The sequence below is a fragment of the Notolepis coatsorum genome, assembly GCF_963971535.1.
Source record: "Notolepis coatsorum genome assembly, chromosome: 18".
NCBI lineage: Eukaryota > Metazoa > Chordata > Actinopteri > Aulopiformes > Paralepididae > Notolepis > Notolepis coatsorum.
The window spans coordinates 5,827,984-5,850,021 of record NC_140182.1 but is presented as its reverse complement, the minus strand read 5'-3'; positions in this window follow the sequence as shown (position 1 = coordinate 5,850,021).

Genomic DNA, 22,038 nt, shown 5'->3' with positions numbered 1-22,038 from the left:
TGAAGCCCTTGTTGGGGATAAAAGCAGTGTTTCTCTGAACGACTGGGGAGATCCTTTACTAGACAGTTTGCAATTGTTATAGATCAGACAAAGTACGTAGTGTCTGTCGGCAGATACAACCAATTGTAATTGTATATACGAATAAAGAGCATTGTGTTTTTTAGAACATCGATCGGCGTTCATCGTCCTTGATGGTCCTTTCCAGTCGCAGGCCGAAGTTGTGACAGATCTTTTGTTCGTCCCGTCTGTTGTCTTTTGTTTCGTGTGTCGGGAACGCGCCATTCTGCATTGCACGAAAAAGAAAACGTAAAAACCACGTTAAAGAATAGACAGACATACAGAGAAGACATCAGAGACACAATGTAAATGAACCCCCTTCCTTCCCTCCCCACCGACGTTATTCATTTGATATGGCACAGTGCCATAATATAGTCCAAGGTTATTTCATATTGCACAGTCCTTGTATCTACAGTATTATTCTCACAGCTGTTCTGTTCACTGAAAATGTATGATCAGAGTCTACACATACCGCTGCATATTATTAATTATTCTTAATTATTATCAGTGTGCGCTGAGGGCTATTCAATTAGCCTATACACTATTTTACCTCGACAAATAGGTTTTTGAGAACATTAGGTAATTGCATGTCAAACATCGCTTTATATTCCCTATTGTACTCTTGGGAGTAATAGACTTTATTATCAGCTTTCCTTTGATTAGTAGGAAGAGAGTTGTCGAAGCAGTTTTCTCACCGGTCTTGGACTATGGTTGATGTAATTTATAGGCTGCGGCCTCGACCCTTAAATCCCTGGACTCTGTCCGTCACTCTGCCCTCAGATTCATCACTAATCACTGTGTACTTTATGAGATGGTTGGTTGGCCCTCTCTGATGGACACAGGTACTGTACAGATGAAGCCCTTCAGATTCAGTTCCCTTCTGCCACTCCTCTGTCACTTTAGAACTAGCACTCAGGTGTTAATTTTCAGGGGCTGGTGGCTCGGTCTAAACGTAAACAGAGGGAGGGTACTTAACTTAAGTGCTTTCCCAGGGAGGGGGTCGGGGGCTACTGCCCTCAGACCACCAAGATAAATTTTTTTTTGGGCAGTCTGACTTGGGGTACTGACCATATATTAGTGTTGCAATGCATGATAAATAAACAGTGAAAAAAGCTAAGAAATCGGATGGGGCCGGGACATTTGGCACGAATAAAAATGTAAGATGAAAATCTCCCCAGCCTGTGGGAGGCAGTGGAGGTGTGAAATCTGGCCCGGTCCAGAACAATAGGAGTCACAAAATCAGTTTGGCCCGTGGAGTGGTGGAGGAGTGGTAGAGGCTTGATTTTTCAGGGCTTTATCTGTATTTGTTCATTTGTAAGGCCCTTATTGGTAAGCTGCCTCCTTATGCTACATTATAGAACTGCACCCTGAGAGGGAGGTTTGGCCTGAGTGGGAGGTGCGAAGGGTCAAAGTGGGTATAAAACAGGAGGGAAGACTGTCAAGTTCTAAACTGTGGATACCAAACAGAGAAGGTAAAGACGACTTTGAACTGTTGAACAGTAATCCAGAACTATTTTATTGCGCTGTAAAAAAAAATATATATATATATATATTGTATCTATTCTATTCTACTATTTTATTGCACTGCACTATTTTACTCTGTCTATTTGATCTCACTCTTTTTATTATTGTCTATTTTAAAAGTGAATCAAACCAGAAACAAGGTGGCCTGTTATGTTAGATCCTAATGTGAAAAACTGTGATTTTATATGTCTGCACTTTATGTGCTCATTTTATGCCTCGTCTTTTTTCTGTTGTGAAGCACTTTGAGCTGCAGTCTCTGTATGAAAGGTGCTATACAAATACAGTTTATTATTATTATTATTATTATTATTATTATTATTATTATTATTATTATTATTATTATTATTATTATTATTATTATTATTATTATTATTATTATTATTATTATTATTATTATTATTATTATTATTATTATTATTATTATTATTATTATTATTATTATTATTATTATTATTATTATTATTATTATTATTATTATTATTATTATTATTATTATTATTATTATTATTATTATTATTATTATTATTATTATTATTATTATTATTATTATTATTATTATTATTATTATTATTATTATTATACACTCATTATTGGAATGGCATTTTGGAACCTATGAAACCCATTCTAGTAACTGGCTGGTCCCCAAGTGTGCTTGCTTGCAGTCTCTCTCTCTCTCTTCCTCTTCCTTTTCCTTTTTCGTTCAGACTTCAGAGGTGCTCTTCCGCAAATACCACCGTCGTGGCGCGTTATTATTATTATTTGAGTTTTCAGTCACCTCCCTGTCAAACTTGAACCAATATGGCCGTTCTTCTCTAAGCGCTCTCATTAACGAGGCGTCTCACACCCCCCAGGCTCTGACACTCATTGAGCGTTTCTTTTTTTTCTGGGGTTTCTTCGCACTTCGTTTTCTCTGTAAACTCCAGAGACGGTTGTGCGTGAAGATCCCTGAGAAACTCCAAACGACCCCGTCTGGCACCAACAATAGCTCCTGTCAAAGTCACTTAGATCACATTTCTTAGTCTGAACGACAAATTAACCCCTTGACCGGGTCCGCATGCTTTCATGCATTGACTTGCTGCCACATGATCGCTTGATTAGATATTTGCACTAACGAGCAAGCGTACAAATGTACCTAATGAAGTGGCTACTGGCACAGAATAGCCTACTCTGTTCATTAAAAAAATGGATTATCAGAGTCTACACAGACTATGGAGCTATTATAGTTTTCTTCAGTGATTAATTAGTATTTGTTAATTAAGAGAGAAAATACGCTGAAGTAGAGTGCAGCCCTCTCAGCCGTGGGACAGGTGGCAACCCCGACCGGGGTGCATGCATACATTACGACACTCAACCAATAGACCTGTTGGCGCTAAAAAAAAGTACAACAGGGCTCTATGGAGAAACCATGACACTCCCCTGACTAAAAGTTGTTTAAAATGAAAAACGCCTGGATGTCATTTAGCCAAATCAGCATGGCTGTGAGTGTGAGTCTTTCACCTTATATCTAGTTTTGGCATGGATTGATTGGTAGTCTGCCCCATTGTTCTGACCAAGAGTACGTTCCTTTTGCCCCACTGATGCGTGCGCACACCAAGACAAGACAGCGAACAGGTCTATAGGGGACACGCAGGTTACGCCAATGTACGCTGCATCGATTTCCTGGAATTGCAATGCAATTTGAGCCCTTTTTTTTAAAATGGCATCTCTCAAATCTGCATTGTGGTCCCGTTGATGTTCATGTCTTGTCAATTAAGACTTAAATGTGACCCAGTCCAGCGTTTGTGCCCACATATGTCTCCATTTTCATTTTCCAGATTTTCCAGATTGTGAAAGTACAGAATGTAAGCTTTCAAATGACGTGTCAATACGGTGAAATCTGAGAATGTTTTGAAGATGATGTGCTCATTTGAAACGTGTACAGCAGTTTTTTTTTCTGTTTCCTTTAAGCTGTGAAAATGGCTCTTGAAGCGAATGCTAGAATTAACACCTCTATCTGTCTCTGCTGGGCGTTAACAAATAGCGCCCCCGCCACTCCCTCACTGAATAGCATTAACATACTGTAAGCTGTCAGTATAAGTGCTGACAGTCAGGGCTGTGAAAATAAATTAACCCTGTGAATATTGCAACTTCTTCGGCCTCACAGGGCTAAAGTAGAAGTGAATATAGAATATAATAGAAGTGATAGATAGATGCTGTCTGCTCTACTAGTCAACTTCACCAGCTGATAGATAGATTCTGTCTGCTTGTAATAGTCAACGTCACCAGTTGATAATAATAACTTTATTTGTATAGCACTTTTCATACAGAAGTTGCAGTTCAAAGTGCTTCACAACAGTGAAAAATACAGGCATAAGCGAGCATAAAAAAGATAAAAAAAAGATAGAGGTAGCAAGGTAAGGTAAATCACAGTGTTTCACATTAGGATCTAGCATCCCAACAGGCTCTCTGTTTACAGTTTCAATCAGTAATACAAATGTGTGTAGAGCAGCTAAGACTGGACTAATGTGCTCTCTCCTTTCTACTTCACCAGCTGATAGATAGATGCTGTCTGCTCTACTATAGTCAACTTCACCAGCTGGAAACTGTATGTTGTCCGTGAAGCGGACATTTATACGATGAATTGAAAATGGGGGACCCTGATGTAAACAAGACGAAAGTCTTTCTCTGGTCTGCATCCCCTTAACAATTGTATGTATTGAGCTGTACTGTACTGTACTCATTCTGCAATCTGTTAATAAAGTTTTCAATCAATCAATCAATCAAGCCACGCGTAAGACGTTCACTTTCCCGGATCTTTTGAGTCGTTTCTGGTATCATCAAAAGTTTGTATCTTTCTGATTTCTTGTGCGATGTCACTCTCCACCGTTAAACCAGCCATATTTTCAACTGATTGCATGGTTGATTCCATTGAAAAGCCCAGTGTTACTGTTGCAATCTAAACAATCTAAACAAAGCCATGTGGAGTGTTGTTGTGGGCGCGCCGCATAGCTGGAAACTCGCCATGCGCCGGGCGGCTCTTTCACATGCAAAATAACTTCAACCTCCGTCTCTCTAGGAGGACAGAACTAGTCTCAAACAGCCTTTTTTAAACAGATAATTGTTACCATTAGAGATATTATAGCTGTTTGCTGTTATACTAAATATGTTCTTCAACACTTGAACTATAATTATATAAAAAAACTGAAAATAACACACACAAAAAATTATTCTTGTTTTGTTTTTTTCTGAACATTCCAGCCTGCCGACTTGTCGGCATGAACGCCAGACGCGGTCACAAATTAGCATATTTGTGAGGTTAATGTTTTATAATTTACATTGAAAAGATACAAAGATATCTTTTTTAATGCTGGATTTTCTAATACAGAACAGATATTATTTAGAGCATTACTTCATATTTTTTTGTTATTTATTTTGTCCAGTAAGACTTGAAAAGTCTATTTTGTTATAGGTTGATTTTTAAGTTATTATCTTCAGATTTGTCAGAGAGATTACTTTAGGCATAATAAACCATGTTGAGTAACTTTGGTTATAGAGAGATATTATTTTGTTATATAAAATAATATAGATAATCATTTTCTATCCATACAGAAGAGGCATACTTTTAAATAATATAAAATGATAAGGCATCTTTGAGTAAACTTTGAGTATCACTTAAGTATCTTGAGGCTGGCGGCAAATTGTCCTATTTTTTTGTCCTCTTTTTCCGTCATCAATACACTATCCCGGGTCATGAGCTGCAGCATTCCTCTCTCCCCCTCCCTCTGTCTACTCGGGGATACTACTGCTATCCATTTAAGAGTCCAGAACAGCAAACCCCTGCTCATTTCCCTAGCTGTCGCCAAGAAAACGATCCTCTTAAACCGGAAGACAAGAAAAAACGTGAATACTGGGCAATGGTTGGGCCTTCTCTCAAATTACATATCACAGGAAACAATCTCAACTGGATCACATCGAAGTCTCACAATTTAATAGCATCTGGGAATTGCTTGTGGATCATCTATAGCAGGGGTCAGCAACCTTTTTGACATGGAGTGCCTGTTTGAAATATAGTTGTAACTAGTGTGCCTCAACAATATTCAATGCATCGTAATTTTTTTCTTCTGATAATCAGGTATTTTTAATGATAATTTTTACATTATTACATCATTATTGTTATTGTTATTATTAACAATATTATTATGATGGTTGTATCAACCCTAAATCTGAGTTGGGGGGGGGGGGATGCAATGCAGACAAACAGCTGCATACAGTGCGACCATTTCACTCACATTTGCCCATTCATTTTTGGACACATCACACACCATCGGTGTGTGTACTGTACGTGTGCTCCACCTACAGGCCTAATGGAGAACACCAGGAGAACACCAGGATGTGAATGGAGGGTGAATGTGATGTATATCGTGTAAATAAGTTTTGATTGATCGCAAGACTACACTGTAAAAAAAAATAGTAATAATAAGTTACCAGAACTTAAAAATATTGAGTTCAGTTACTGTGCATTAAGGTTTTCAGTTTTCAATCCATAATAAGTTAACAGAAAAATAAGTACACAACCACATTATTTCAACCTAATAAAACTATGTTTATTGTCATTGTTTTAAGAACACAAGTTGACTTGGTAATACTCACATTTTGAGTAAAAAAAAATGGCTTTTAACATGTGCAATGTTCAATGAAATAGAAAAATAAATAATAAAAATTGTTGATTAATCACACTGGTCACAATGGTGACCGTAATAATGTTTTTGTTATAAGGCTCTGCAAATGTTACTGAATGATGTAGCAATGTATTTCCAGCTAAATTGAATAATAAACAAATAAAGGGTCTTAATTAAATATGTGGTAGTAAAAAGAACCTGTGGGAGGATTTCAACAAGATAAATGCGACAACAGTGCAAAATATTTCACTATAATATTTCAGAGCAAAAAAAAAAAAAAAAAAAATTTACTGCTGCCCCCTGTGCCTATGCAAATGCCCTATGCAGGCACGCGTGCCTAAGGTTGCCTACCCCTGATCTATAGGCTCCTAATCACATGAGAGTGAGCCAATCCACTCCACGACCCACCCTTCTCTCAATCCCCCTCTTCACCCCCTACTTTACTTACTCCCCTCTCTTCCCCCCAGTTCCCTTGTCATGTGTATTCGTTGTTGTCCTTCATTGTCCTTAGTTGTAATTTGTTTGTCAATGTCTAGTCTGAGTCCCCCCCCCCCTTCGAGAGGGCAATGAAATGTCACTATTTTCTTATTTTACTACACTTTTTATTTCATTTTGCTCTGTAAATAGTTAAAATGTATAATACATAATAAAGTTGTCCCCCGAAGAGGGGGGGGCATAGGCGGAGTTTGAACTTGACGCCAGGGGGTGCGAGTCATTGGCGATCGATACCCGATGACCTTTATTTTATTATTTTAGCGTTTTTACAATGCCCTAACCCCTAATTTTTTATTTTATTTAGGTAGTACAGCAGCACACACACACACTCACACACACAGCACTACGGGGGATCATTTTTAACTGACTTGAAAAATGGAGGCTCTAATTATTATTATTCATAGAGACTCTCGAGCAATAATAATTATTACAGCCTCCATTTTTCGTGGACGAAAAATATACCAGACTATAGATATCAATTTTCCTGAAATAACGCTACCTGCCTCGACAAAATCCGTGCATTGGTTATCCAGATACATTAATTATCATCTCAGAATAAGTGGCTTTGTACAAGCGTTATCTATCGCGCGGGGCATTCTGCTGCTGCTGCTTGGTGCTTGGCCGCACGTTAACCCTTTCACTGCCACACTACAGAAGGTTCGCCTTATAATGTGACATGATTACTACTATAAAATGAATGTATTGTAAAACAAAACATAATAGAATTCAGATTTGTTTCTCACAATTATTATAATTTTATTAAAATAAAAATAATATTGATTTTTTTTTTCTTAAAAAAAAAAAAGAAGCAATTTCACCCCCGGCCACCAGGGGGTGCAATGCACCCCCTGCACCCCCATAAACTCCGCCCATGGGGGGGGGGGGGGGGGGGGGGGGTGGAATGAGTGCCCTCAAAAAAGGGCAAAAAATAAATAAAAAGAGTGTCCTCTTTTTTGGAAATCACAATACGGTCACCATGGCAGGCGGGCAGAGGTCCCTCGTCTTTGATCCAAAAACTCCCCCATTACTTTGGTCCTGTGGCAGCTGTTGTGTCACAGGTTGTGGTCTGGAATTCATTTTGTCACATCTGTGGAGACAAAGCTCGAAAGATAATTGGTTATTTTCATTTAATGAGCATTTTGTGTGCCAGCAAAGCGTCACCTTCTTGATTGAAAGGCCGCTCCCACTCGGTTCTATAAGGGCCCCTTAAATCAGTCTATCAACTATTTTGTAAGGTTATCAGGCCTATAAATCATCAAAGTAACAGTTAACCCTTTCACTACCGCACTACCAAATGGTTAACCATTTCACTGCGACAATACAGAAGGTTAACCCGTTCACTGCCACACGGCAAAGGGTTAACCCTTTCACTACCACCCTACAGAAGGTTAACCCTTTACTACCACCCTACAGAAGGTTAACCCTTTACTATCACACTACAGACGGTTAACCGTCTGTAGTGTGATAGTAAAGGGTTAACCGTGTGTAGGGTGGTAGTGAAAGGGTTAAGATAAGGTTCCTTTATTGATCTCCTTGGGGGAAATTGGCGCGTCATAGCAGCATGGGGGAGGGGGGACGGGAGGTACAGGTATGGGCACGGTAATAGTAGAAAGACATACATATAGGCAATACTATTATTGAGAAAATAAACAGTGTAAACACTATAATTAACTGAATATAGATTCACAAGTTGATAGATGAGGTGATTCTGTCGCTGTAAACCTGTGAAACGGTTGACATCATTATGAACTCACACCCACATAATATCATTTAGCTGAACGCTTTTATCCAAAGTGACTTCCAAGTTCTGTCAGCAGGAAGGGTACAACTCTGGCAGCTAAGGGTCAGTAACAGTGGTTACTGGTCATCAAACAGTGTTGAACTCAGGGTGCGATCCACGGGGGGAGCTGTGGGAGCCATGGCTCCCTTAGATCAGACATCAGCTCACCTGAATACATGATTTGTGAATCTTTGGGGGGTCTCTAAATTACTGAAAATAAATGCTACTTTTGCCATGCATTTCAAATTTTTCTGTAATTTTCTATATCGTCATCATCGTGTATAATAATAAAATTAGGCTATTTTGATGTATTAATGATTTCCGCACAAATTCACCGTAATAGACAATAGCATAAATCTATGGGGTTGCGGGCGGCACTGCAGATATACCCTACTCGTAATACGCATGGAACATGCATGCTATTCTTGCGTTCACCATTTGGAGCGTGGCGGCGCTGCACTGCACTCTGCACTCTGCAGGCACAAATAGACGCATCCAGGATAATGTCGAAAGTTTTTCTAACCAATTTTGATTTTACAAAGAAGACGAAGCAACCTGCTGCGGGGACTACTTCTGGACATGCAGATTTTGAGAATTGGGCAGACCATCATGACAGGTGGGTGGCGATAATGTTGCATTTTTTTACTACTGGAGATGAGGAGTGACTTTTAATAAAACTGCAAGAAAAACAAATGTAATTCTCTCCGCGGCAGTGAGCTGGAGTCAGTCTCTCCCCCCCCCCCCCCCCGCTCCCCCAAAGATCCTGATATGGATCGCACACTGGTTGAACTTGAGTGCTTAGTAATATTGTACACATAATAATAACTTTATTCTTAATAATAATCATATTATCATAGTAGAGTACTCGGTAGCAAACAGCATGATAGTAAAAGACAGTATAAAGGTTATTTAAATATTTATTAATTTTTCATTTCAGATATTGATTGAAGCGGTGTGTTTTTAGTCAATGGTGGACAATGTATTGGGTTTCAGCTGTCCTGACTGTGGTGGGGTGTTCGTTCCACCATTGTGGAGGGAGGACAGATAACCTTTGATGACCCCCGAGGAGCTCGGATAGGAGCAGGTCTGAGGCGGCCAGAAGATGCAGAGCGTTCGCGTCTTGAGGGTGTGTAGTTAGAGACCATTGACCAGAGGTTGGAGGGAGCCGTTCTTTCTTCTGTAATATAGGATTTTTCGCAAGCAATTTTCCTCAATTTGAGTATTGACTTATCTAGTTGATCATAATCTAGTTGATCATAATATAGTTGACCATAATTGATCATAATCTAGTTGATCATAATCTAGTTGATCATATCCCTCTTTTCCTTTATATCCTTACTGTTCTCCTGGATATTGTCCTTCCTCTCGCTCGTCCTTGGTCAGGTCATTTCTGTCTGTGTCTTCCTTGAACAGATCATTTCTGTTTCTGTGTCTCTACAGGCTTTTGGTCACTTTACAGCCCAATTACAAAACAAAACATCCAACATGGTCCTTGCTCAGCCTCGGGGAACAGTTGGATCTGCGCTGGACCGGTATGTTTGGGCAGCTGGCCATTTTATTGGCCATTCGTTTGCAGGCGAAACGTCAAACAAAAGGGCGGCTATTATCCCAGTGCCACACTTGAGGGCATGAAAGACAAGCGTTTGCCCGCTCTTGTTTTCGATCTATTTAAATTGGGATGTGTTCGTTTCCCAGAACTGTGATTTGCATTTTCTGTCGGAGGCCAAGATCCGAAATAGCCTCTCTGTTCTGAGTCATTAACCATATTTCCCTTCAAGCCAGCAAGCTCCTGTCATTCTTTGAATTGTTTGATGCCTTTCATCTCCCTGTATGCGTCCATAATCCCTGCTTAATAACCCTGCCGTCGACTTCTGCACATACCTGCTGTAGCCTGTTCTGTAGTCCCTGTGTCCACGTGAAGTCTTAACATAGTCGGTTGCTATAGGTCCATACTTACTTACTTACTTACTTACTTACTTACTTACAGTTGCTTAGGAGGTAGAGCGGTCATCTGGATCCCGGTTCAAATCCAGCTCCTCCCGGCAGTGTGTCGAAGTGTCCTTGAGCAAAACCCTTAACACCCTAACTGTGTGAATGTGTGAGTGAATGTCAAACAAATAATAAATGCAGTATATTTACTTACACTCCATATATCGATATGGGGAGTCCTCATGAACGCACGTTTTACTTAAACACTGCCCGCCCCATATTGGCGGACTACAATGTGTGATGTATATCATGCCAGTTAGGGTACCTTGTGTATAGTTAGTGTTAGTGTATAGTAAAAGAATGTTTTTCTTTTAATGTTTTTTGTAATTTGTTGCTATGAATGTTTGGTTCGACGGAACAAGATATCGTGAGTTGTTTGGAGAAATATGGAGAATAAAATGTCCAAAAATAAACTTTTTCATTCATTCATTCATTCATTCATTAATTAATTAATTCATTCATTCATTCATTCATTCATTCATTCATTCATTCATTCATTCATTCATTCATTCATGCATGCATTCATTCATTCATTCATTCATTCATTCATTCATTCATTCATTCATTCATTCATTCATTCATTCATTCATTCATAGTTTACTTTTACTCTTAATGATAGTATATGAGTAAGAATATAAGTATGAGTAAGAAGTATATTTATTGTAGCGTATATAACCAGCATACAGACCCTCATCTGCACCATTGTTGACTTTTCTCATGTTTTTATATTCAGAGATAATTATATTGTTTACACTGTGTATTTTGTTTCTATACTTGTATTATTCAGATCAAATTGCATTGCCTATATTTATGTCATTCTACTATTACCTGTACCTCCCCTCCCCCCCATGCTGCTATGACGCCTGGATTTCCCCAAGGGGATCAATAAAGGAATATCCTATTGTATCTTATCATATCTAATATCTAAAACACAATAGCAAGCTAGGAACACGTGACACACACGTACATAGACACACACCAACCGATGGACATCACCACCACCCAGTCATAACAATTTGTGGTGTTCTGCATGTTGAAGCTGTACTTCCTAAAGCCTCCGCTAGGGGCGCTGTTCATAGAATGCCATGTTGAGCATACAGGTTAGAACAGAAGAAGTCTGTGTACCATGCGACAAGTTGAGTAAACATGCTAAAGGCTAAAGATTGATCCTGTATCCTGAGTCTTCTTACTTACCTACTACATCACTACAAAGTCTTACTACGTACATGGGATGGCCCCCGAAACCCCGTTCTAAACGGGAACCGTTACTAAATTAGAAAAAAACGGAGTATTGATAAGCTCCGACATTACTGCTATCGGTAGTCTAGGAGTGGATTAGCTACGGAGCTAACAGAGTGTACCATCCATCTCCGACGCAACACTGGAAACGGAGTAACGTTAACGTTATGTCGAGTTCATACTACACTACACGTATGAACTCGACATATCATTAACGTTACTCCGTTTCCATGAAGTGTTTAATTAGCAGCAATCTGTTGTTGAAAATGTAATGTTAAACCGGAAACGGAAATGCGAGAACAGGAAGCCGTCATGAAATCGTTGTAGTCATATTGTAGTCTTTTAGTCTTATTAACTAAAAGATTTTAACAAAATAAAAAGCAGCAGCACTATTGGATAACTGAGTCATGTTTGCTATGTATTTCTTTCTTTAGGGGAGTAGGACATTTGTTTCACAGTTTTAGCATGATGTTTTATAGATGGCTAGGTTAAACACAGGGTTTTGTTTTTAAGAGGCAGGGTTTGATTTGATTTGATTGAAGTTTATTTCAAATATGCAACACAAAAAAAAAAAACATCAAGTACAGATTATAGCCTTAAGCCGTAAATGTATAAAAACATTTTAAAATAATAATAATCTAAAAGAACCGATAAGAGTATCGATAAAGTACCGAACCGTTAAGCAGTATCGATAAGAGTAGTAGTATCGATAAAATCCTAACGATACCCATCCCTTAACTTCATCTCAATTACAAACAATCTAGACAGCATATATGGTTCATATTTGCTATTTACCTCTGCTACAGTAGATCATATTTATAAATAACAGTGCTATTCGTTTTTTTGTGATACAATGTGATGTCTGTAATTATTATAAATAATGAAAGGAATAAATCATGTGTATCTTAAAAAATATAAACGAAACAAGGTGGAGGCAGACATTTCTGTTTAATTCTTTGCCATGTTTACTTGTTTTAACCTACAATGTCCACACTTTAGGAACCTGAACACCACATTTACATTTTTACATCATTTAGCTGACGCTTTTATCCAAAGCGACTTACACGTTTTGCACAACAAGACAGCAGGACGGGTACAACTCAGCTGAGTAACAATGCATGTGTGTGTTCCTGTGTGTGTGGGTGGTCTGTATAGGGGGCAGAGGGTGGTCTGTATAGGGGGCAGAGGGTGGTCTGTATAGGGGGCAGAGGGTGGTCTGTATAGGGGGCAGAGGGTGGTCTGTATAGGGGGCAGAGGGTGGTTTGTATAGGGGGCAGAGGGTGGTCTGTAGGGGGCAGAGGGTGGTTTGTATAGGGGGCAGAGGGTGGTTTGTATAGGGGGCAGAGGGTGGTCTGTATAGGGGGGCAGAGGGTGGTTTGTATAGGGGGCAGAGGGTGGTTTGTATAGGGGGCAGAGGGTGGTCTGTATAGGGGGCAGAGGGTGGTCTGTATAGGGGGCAGAGGGTGGTCTGTATAGGGGGGCAGAGGGTGGTTTGTATAGGGGGCAGGGGGTGGTTTGTATAGGGGGCAGAGGGTGGTTTGTATAGGGGGCAGAGGGTGGTCTGTATAGGGGGGCAGAGGGTGGTTTGTATAGGGGGCAGAGGGTGGTCTGTATAGGGGGCAGAGGTGGTCTGTATAGGGGGGCAGAGGGTGGTCTGTATAGGGGGGCAGAGGGTGGTTTGTATAGGGGGCAGAGGGTGGTTTGTATAGGGGGCAGAGGGTGGTCTGTATAGGGGGGCAGAGGGTGGTTTGTATAGGGGGCAGAGGGTGGTCTGTATAGGGGGGCAGAGGGTGGTTTGTATAGGGGGGCAGAGGGTGGTCTGTATAGGGGGCAGAGGGTGGTTTGTATAGGGGGGCAGAGGGTGGTTTGTATAGGGGGCAGAGGGTGGTCTGTATAGGGGGCAGAGGGTGGTTTGTATAGGGGGCAGAGGGTGGTTTGTATAGGGGGCAGAGGGTGGTTTGTATAGGGGGCAGAGGGTGGTCTGTATAGGGGGCAGAGGGTGGTTTGTATAGGGGGCAGAGGGTGGTCTGTATAGGGGGGCAGAGGGTGGTTTGTATAGGGGGCAGAGGGTGGTTTGTATAGGGGGCAGAGGGTGGTTTGTATAGGGGGCAGAGGGTGGTCTGTATAGGGGGCAGATGGTCAGGATGTGGTCAACAGTCTGCTCAGGGTCTCCACACTCACATGCAGCGCTGTCTACCAGGCCCTACTTCTTTAATGCTGCTTTAAAGCGACCGATCTGGGCTAATATGACGGCGGAGTAAATACTGTGAATTCAGGCCATGGACTAACTTATGCGTTCAGCAGTTGGCCCATCAACTGCCTTTATAGCAGTCCCCCTGGTGCTCGGCCTAATGGCCTATGCCTCCTATCACTCTATTGAGACACACATCGACACGCACAGAAGTAAACACATGCGACACGTACGACACTCTGTGGCACTTAACAATGGTTAATCAGTGTGTGTGTGTGTGTGTGTGTATATGACCTCACTCTCAGCCAAGCAATGGGCCGGCCAATCCAATTTGGTCATGTTATTGCAGAGAACCTCACCTCTTTGTTTACTGGTCGACCGTGCCCCGCTCCTCTGCAAAAATAGGACGGAAGAAAGCCTCAGGTTATGAAGTCCAGAGTTATTCAGCCGAGACGCAGTCAACAGACACTAATATATCTGGGTCTGCCTAAGAGACATTTTTATATCATAAATGGTAAATGGTGCATTTATATAGCCGCTTTTATCCAAATCGCTTTACAATTTGTCCCTCACATTTGACCCATTCACTCACACATTCACACACCGATGGCGGAGGCGACCATGCGAGGTGTCAACCTGCTCATCGGGAGCAGTTAGGGGTTAAGTGTCTTGCTCAAGGACACTTGGACATGCTGGGCCAGGAGGAGCGGGAATTGAGCCGGAAACCATCCAGATTACGGCTCTACCTCCACTGTCGCCCCCAAAAGGACCAATATGATGTCGTTTTTGGTGTTGAAGTCAACTTTTTACACTCAAATAAATCAAACCCAGAGCTTTCCACTCCCTCTAGAGTAGACGACAGAGTACAGCAACTTGCAATGGGCCTGGTCTACAAGATACACTATACGACTAAGGTACCCATGTACATGTCAAAATACTTCCCAAAGGTCAGTGAATACCACGATCACAACACCAGAGGGAGCTCCACAAATCATGTTAAACCCAGATTCGGCTCAAACAAGGGACTAAATACGTTTAGCAATTATGCCACATCAATGTGGAACGCCCTACCCAACGCTGTAAAGGAATGTGAATCCCTACCCACATTCAAAACCGCTCTTAAAGAGCACCTACGGGAGGCTGCAATTCGAAACTGGCCACCGCAAATGCCCAAAACCCCCACCACCTCCTAATAGACAGTCTCCTCCCCACCGCATGTATATATTCCCTCCCCGCCGTATGTATATTTCTCTCCCACCCACCCCCTCCTAATGTACAGTCCCCTCCCCATCATATGTATATACTCTGTCAGGATCTATGGGTAAAAGTACTATTTGAATACCGTTTATGTCACAAATGTATCAGTACTAAATACCTATATGTCCCTATGCCATAAATGTCATGTATGTTGTGTATGTCATAAATGTCTATATGAATTGAAATGGGGGACCCTGATGGAAACAAGACGAAAGTCTTTCTCAGGTCTGCATCCCCTTAACAATTGTGTGTATTGAGCCGTACTGTATTGTACCCATTCTGCAATCTGTTAAATAAAGTTTTCATTCATTCATTCACTCTTAACAGTCCTGCAGATTTGGCATAAAATGCCCGTCGATTGCATACATAAAGTAAATTGGACGCTATTCTGTAACCATATGGGGGATGCGCGCACGTCGCGGCACTTTGCTCTCGTCTGTCGGCTCCGGGCTGCGTTTCTCCCGATCAATCAATACATTGTTGGAAAGGTGAATTTGCCGCCTTTCGATCGTCACCACACTCAACCTAATGCATGCTTCGGGTCTCGAGTTAAAAGACGAATAATCCGGCGAGCGTCATTTGACAAGCCGTTCCGACGAGTGACCACATCCGGGTGTAAACGGTCCTGAACTGACCAGTCAGCGTGAATATTTTAGGCAACCAACTTGTGTTTAGCGTTTCTCTGATTGGCCACTACGCCCATGTGACCGCGGCAGCGCGAGAGAGCCGCAGCGCGGAAATAGGCTGTCTATTGCCATTCTCTAAGACAAACTCTAACCTTAACCAGCTCCTTAACAGCGCCTAAACTTAACCCTTCTAACCTTAACCAACTCCGAAAAAATGCCTAACCTTAACCCTAACCATAACCAACTCCGAAACAATGCTTAAAGTTAACATGCCTAAACTTAACCGGCGAAAGAATGCACGTTAAAAAAAATAAAAAAATTGAAGGGAATCGAACTTGTCACCAACGGACCGCAGGATCCACAGCAAGGCAGCGCTACCAGTTGAGCTAGTTGTCGATGTTAAAAGAGGGGGGATTACTGCTACATAATGCTGCCGCGACAGAGCTCCGCGGCAGAGCCCTGCTGCTGCCGCGTCGCCGCGGGGGCGTGGCTAGATGCAAGTTGGGCGTGGCTAGACACAAGTTGGTTGCCTTTAATATTTAGGCGACCAGTCACCGCTGATGGCGAAAATGATTGACCACCGTTGTAGCCAAGGAGCGTCTGCTCCGAAAGCGATCGCAGACGAGCGCTGATTGCAACGAGAAGGGGGCAGAAGAAGACAAACACGTTCTTTGTTTTTACTTGCGTGTCTGAATGAATGGAAGTAGTTGGCCATTTTGGATAATCACGCTGATATATTGCGGTACACACATTACAAAAACCTTTGTAAAACACTCATTTTCCATGGGATCTTTATAAACTTTGGACCTGTATGGACCATAAGACTTCCGGCTGTGGAACTGTTATGTTTTCTGGCTCCTATACCTCTCAGCTGGAACCCAAAAACAGGCATCTGGCAATAAGTCAACACAAAAGTAAGGAGCATTTTCAGTTCGACCAAACCTCTGTTTCTCTATTACATTAGCACTCAAAGTGATTCTTCTTTATTGTGTAAGACACTTCAGAATGTTACCTTTCAAAAGAGACCAGACTCATGCATGTGCTATACGTATAAAGTATAATAAATCGCAAATTACTTTGGGTATGCAACCGAAAGGCGTTTTATGCTAAATTTGCAGGACTGTTAATGAACAGAGTTACATTGAGGAAGAACATGTACAACAGTGTTAGGCAAATCCCAAAAATAATCTCCACATTTGTGTCCACCAGAGACAGGACAGTGTTAGTTGCTGTGTTGTCATACATGGCTGTGTGCAGTGAACCCAACTAAACTAATTGCCATTGGAAAATATAGGATGGTAGGGTAGTTTTACGTTGCACCCATCGATCAGCCTAATTACCATTGAGACATGTATAACCTCACCTCAGCTGTGTCCGCCTCAGCTCAGCACTATACCTCCTCCTCCTCCTCCTCCTCCTCCTCCTCCTCCTCCTCCTCCTCCTCCTCCTCCTCCTCCTCCTCCTCCTCCTCCTCCTCCTCCACCACCTCCACCCCGCAAGACCACCCGCATTTCATTGTATACCTGTATGCCGTGACAATTAAAACTCTTGACTTGACTTGACTTGACCTCCTCTACCTCCTCCTTCACCTCCACCTCCTCCTCCTCTACCTCCACCACCACCACTACACATTTCCTCTGTAGCAGCCGTCCATAGCTCCAAGGTGTCTGGCCTCACCAGCTCCCACAGAGGCTGATTTCCTCTCCACCTCCCCAAAACCTTAAAGGGTCAGAACAGTAAAAGCCAGTAGCTTCCCTCCCTCGCTTTTCACAGCCTCTCTCTCACAGAGGGGAGCAGGGGAGGTGCATCCCCCTTGGTGAAAACATGAGAGAGAGAGAGAGAGAGAGAGAGAGAGAGAGAGAGAGAGAGAGAGAGAGAGAGAGAGAGAGAGAGAGAGAGAGAGAGAGAGAGAGAGAGAGAGAGAGTGAGTTGCGGTAAGGTTCTGCCATGCCTGCTAATGAAATGGGTAAAGCCCACTAGAGGCCGGGAGAGGGATCAGAGTGACGTGCTGTCAAGGCACAATTAGATGGAATGAAGGAGCGAGTAAAAGGTGACAAAATAGCAATTAGTCCCCTGGAAGAGTCTCGTCTTGCTGCTCTGCTCACGTCAGGCGGGAGCCAATAGCGACGACAGACCGGCAGGTGAAAGTTTTTAGCCCTTTGAAGTTTTGTCCTGAGGTGGGAATTCATTACTGATCTGTACCAGGAGATGTATCCCCTCCTGCCCCCCCTAATGTATTTATCTTCATCTGCCCACACTGTAGATCAACTGATGTGAGAGGAATAACGACCCACCAGGCAGGACAGTTGTCATATCTTACATCTGGTTGTAGTTTATGTTTATTTAGGATCCCCATTAGCTTTTGCACTATAGACAAAAGCTATTCTTCCTGGGGTCCGGCACTCACAACAATACAACAATATTCAATACCATCCATCCATCCATCCATCCATCCATCCATCCATCCATCCATCCATCCATCCGTCTATCCGTCTATCCGTCTATCCGTCTATCCGTCTATCCGTCTATCCGTCTATCCGTCTATCCGTCTATCCGTCTGTCTGTCTGTCTGTCTGTCTGTCTGTCTGTCTGTCTGTCTGTCTGTCTGTCTGTCTGTCTGTCTGTCTGTCTGTCTGTCTGTCTGTCTGTCTGTCTGTCTGTCTGTCTGTCTGTCTGTCTGTCTGTCTGTCTGTCTGTCTGTCTGTCTGTCTGTCTGTCTGTCTGTCTGTCTGTCTGTCTGTCTGTCTGTCTGTCTGTCTGTCTGTCTGTCTGTCTGTCTGTCTGTCTGTCTGTCTGTCTGTCTGTCTGTCTGTCTGTCTGTCTGTCTGTCTGTCTGTCTGTCTGTCTGTCTGTCTGTCTGTCTGTCTGTCTGTCTGTCTGTCTGTCTGTCTGTCTATCTATCTATCTATCTATCTATCTATCTATCTATCTATCTATCTATCTATCTATCTATCTATCTATCTATCTATCTATCTATCTATCGTAGGTAGGTAGGTAGGTAGGTAGGTAGGTATACTAAAGGGTCAATGCACACTAAGTACTTAGGCCACTGACATTCTGACAATCTATTTGGTGATTTGGAAGAGGTCTCAGCCTTGCTCACCTAGGGCATGTTGTGTACCTTCAATCAATGCCAGAATGCTTTCTGTGACACTATGTGCATGTGTCCTTGTTTTCACTACTACATTCCCTCTGCTGCCCCCCCCCCCCCTCTCCTCCTCCCTGTGACTCTCATAGCCAACATAATCCATAATCCATAATCCAATAGACTCACTAGCCCGGCGATTCCACGACGTGTCACCCCCAGGAGAAGGCAGACGAGGGGATTAATCTCCTCCTGCACTGCACTCACCCTCTGGTTCTCTGGTTGCATTAACCTATTCAAATTATATCACGTCACCGCTCAAACCGCCGTGAATAGCGAGACGCCCCAGAGTGCAAAGAAATGATCTTCCCGAGAACCCTTGTATCTGTTCTTGAGTTCTTCTATCCCCTGTGTGCTATACTGTACTTTGTGCTACTCTATCCGTGTGTTGGCCTACTGTTGTCTTATTCTCTGACTGTACTGTCTTGTCCTGCTGTGCCTTTTTGTATTTTTTGTATTATGAATGTTATGCTTTGACTGTACAGCACTTTGGTTGGCTCTTGGGGTTTTTAAACATGCTTTATAAATAAATGACTTGACTTGACTTTAACTACTGTAATAGAAAACCATACACAAAGTTATGGAAGGATAAGTGGATCAGCAATATCTCCAGTGTAGTGGGTGATGGGTGTGTGAATGTACAGTATGCAAGTGTGAATACGAAAAGAGAATAATAGAGAGAGAGATTATGTTCATTCAATGGCCTCGACCCCGGTGCTAACGCTGCAGTAGCGCTAACGCTGGAGCTATATACATGTGATGACAGGATATATAACATCATTCAGAGGCTAAATGGTTTCTGTTACTCTAGCCTTCAGCCATACCCCCCCCCCCTCCCCCCACCCGGAGTGGCCATCAGGCTCCACAACAGTGGGCAGGGACTTCTGCCAGCAGCCGGAGAACTAACGGCGGCAGGACTAGCCTACTAGGAACTAAGTGTGTCTCTTACCACCATCTTTCGCCGTCGACTAAAGACGCACTTCTTCAATCATTATCTGAAATTTAAAAAAATCTAACCTTTCCGTCATGCACTTGTCCTAATACACTAACCTACACTGTAGCACTCAACACTTTGATGAACATTGTTACTCAGCTGATAGAGTTGTGCCCTTCCTTCCTGATGACTTGTCGTACAGAACTTGTAATTCGCTTTGGATAAAAGCGTCAGCTAAATGACTAAATGTAAATGTAAATGTAACCTGCACGGACTACAATGTATAACACATTATTCTAGTTAGGGTACCTTGTGAATACTGCACCTGTGTATACTGTTTACTTTACTTACTCATAGTATATATTCAGATTCTAAAGTGTTTTATTGCCCTTATTTATTGTAACGTATAATATAACTGATAGGGCATACAGACCCTCATCTGCACCTTTGATTACACTGTTTACTTTCTCATATTTTTATATTCAGAGTTAATTATATTGTTTACACAATTGTATTGCCTATATTATTTATGTCTTCGTACTATTATCTGTTACGATTCACGCGTTTAGACGGCATGGTGGTGTGTGGAACCCAGATGCAGACAAGCAGAGGATAGACAGGAGGCGGAATGCGGTGGTTGCTCTTTCACAATAACGTGCACTTTATTGTGACACACGGGAGCATAATACAAAAAGAAAACACTTTGAAATGGGGAAAATAAAAGAGAGACCGTACTCTCAAAAACGAGATAAGCACGATGATAAACAACTAACAAGTACGACACGTGGATCTTGCAGACGGAAAGAGTACTCAAACGCAACAGTGAAACAAGAAACAGATGTAATGACCCAGCAAAGGACAGCTGGGTTGACAACACTTAAATACCAGGACTAATTAGAGACAAGAGGATGATTAGTGAAATAACACACAGCTGGGGTAATGACTAAACATGAAACGTAGCAGGGGAAATATACAAAAACATGACAACACCAAACAGCACATAGATACAGACACAAGGAGACAAAACTAAATTAGACAATGGGGCACAGTAAAGACAACAGATGAACACACAACAGATTGGTGATGACAGACAGGACATTAATAAATAAAAGACAACAAAGAAGAATTCACTGAACTAGTCTACCTGGTGGTTGAGAGACGTAGTTCAGGCGTGGGAAATGTCCATGGACAGATGAGGGTTGTGACGCAGTATTGGGGGGAAAATGTCCATGGACCAATGGGGGTTGTGGAGCAGGACCGTTACAATTATCCTGCCCATACCTCCCATCCCTGCCCCATGCTGCTATGGTGCCCAAATGTCCCCCAATGAGATCATCTTATTTACTGACTTCATGGTTTGGAGGTTGTTTGGTTCTAATGAGGATTTTTTTGTATCCATATTCGAAAACAGCAAATTACCTAGAAAACATGATTGCAGTTCAATTGTTGTATTTGTACTTACAGAGCAATCCCATGTTCTATCTCAATTGCCACTTTGAAATTCAACTTCAAAAGTAATAAATCACACATTTCCCTTCCTTGAAGAACTTGACACCAAAGGACTGTTTATTTGAAAGTGGTGGCCTCACTCTACAAACTGCTAGATGTTATGTTATTTTTTTTAAATATTAAAAAAGCTTTCCTCCTGCTTGGATAAATGTTTATTGGAAGGCCTTGGATTCTGACTTGCATGTATAAACACTTCTTGAATGCTTCAGCGCAGTGAGCAAATACAAACTACCCAGTTTTTAGAAATGTTTATATGTATTTAACTGTAGCCAACAGGCAAGACTATATTTGTATTTCATTTTGTACTTTAGGTTGTACTTTAGTTTGAATATTGTATGTATATTTTTTATATAGTGTTTGGCCTTTATTCTTCTTACTTTTTTAACTGTATGAAGCACAATCTCACAGGGCTCATAGAGAACCAAGCATTTCACTGTAATGTACATGTACCTTATCTGACAAATAAAACAGAACAACTCAGTACAGTAAAAAAAATGTTTTTAAAAAGGGTTCTTAATTCTTTGTTCTGTAAGCATTTGCGAGAATTCCAGGGTCTAAAATGTTTTCCTGTATTATTATTTTTAGATGGGAAGCACCTCTAGGACTGGCAATGTCACAAAATCACAGACTCACT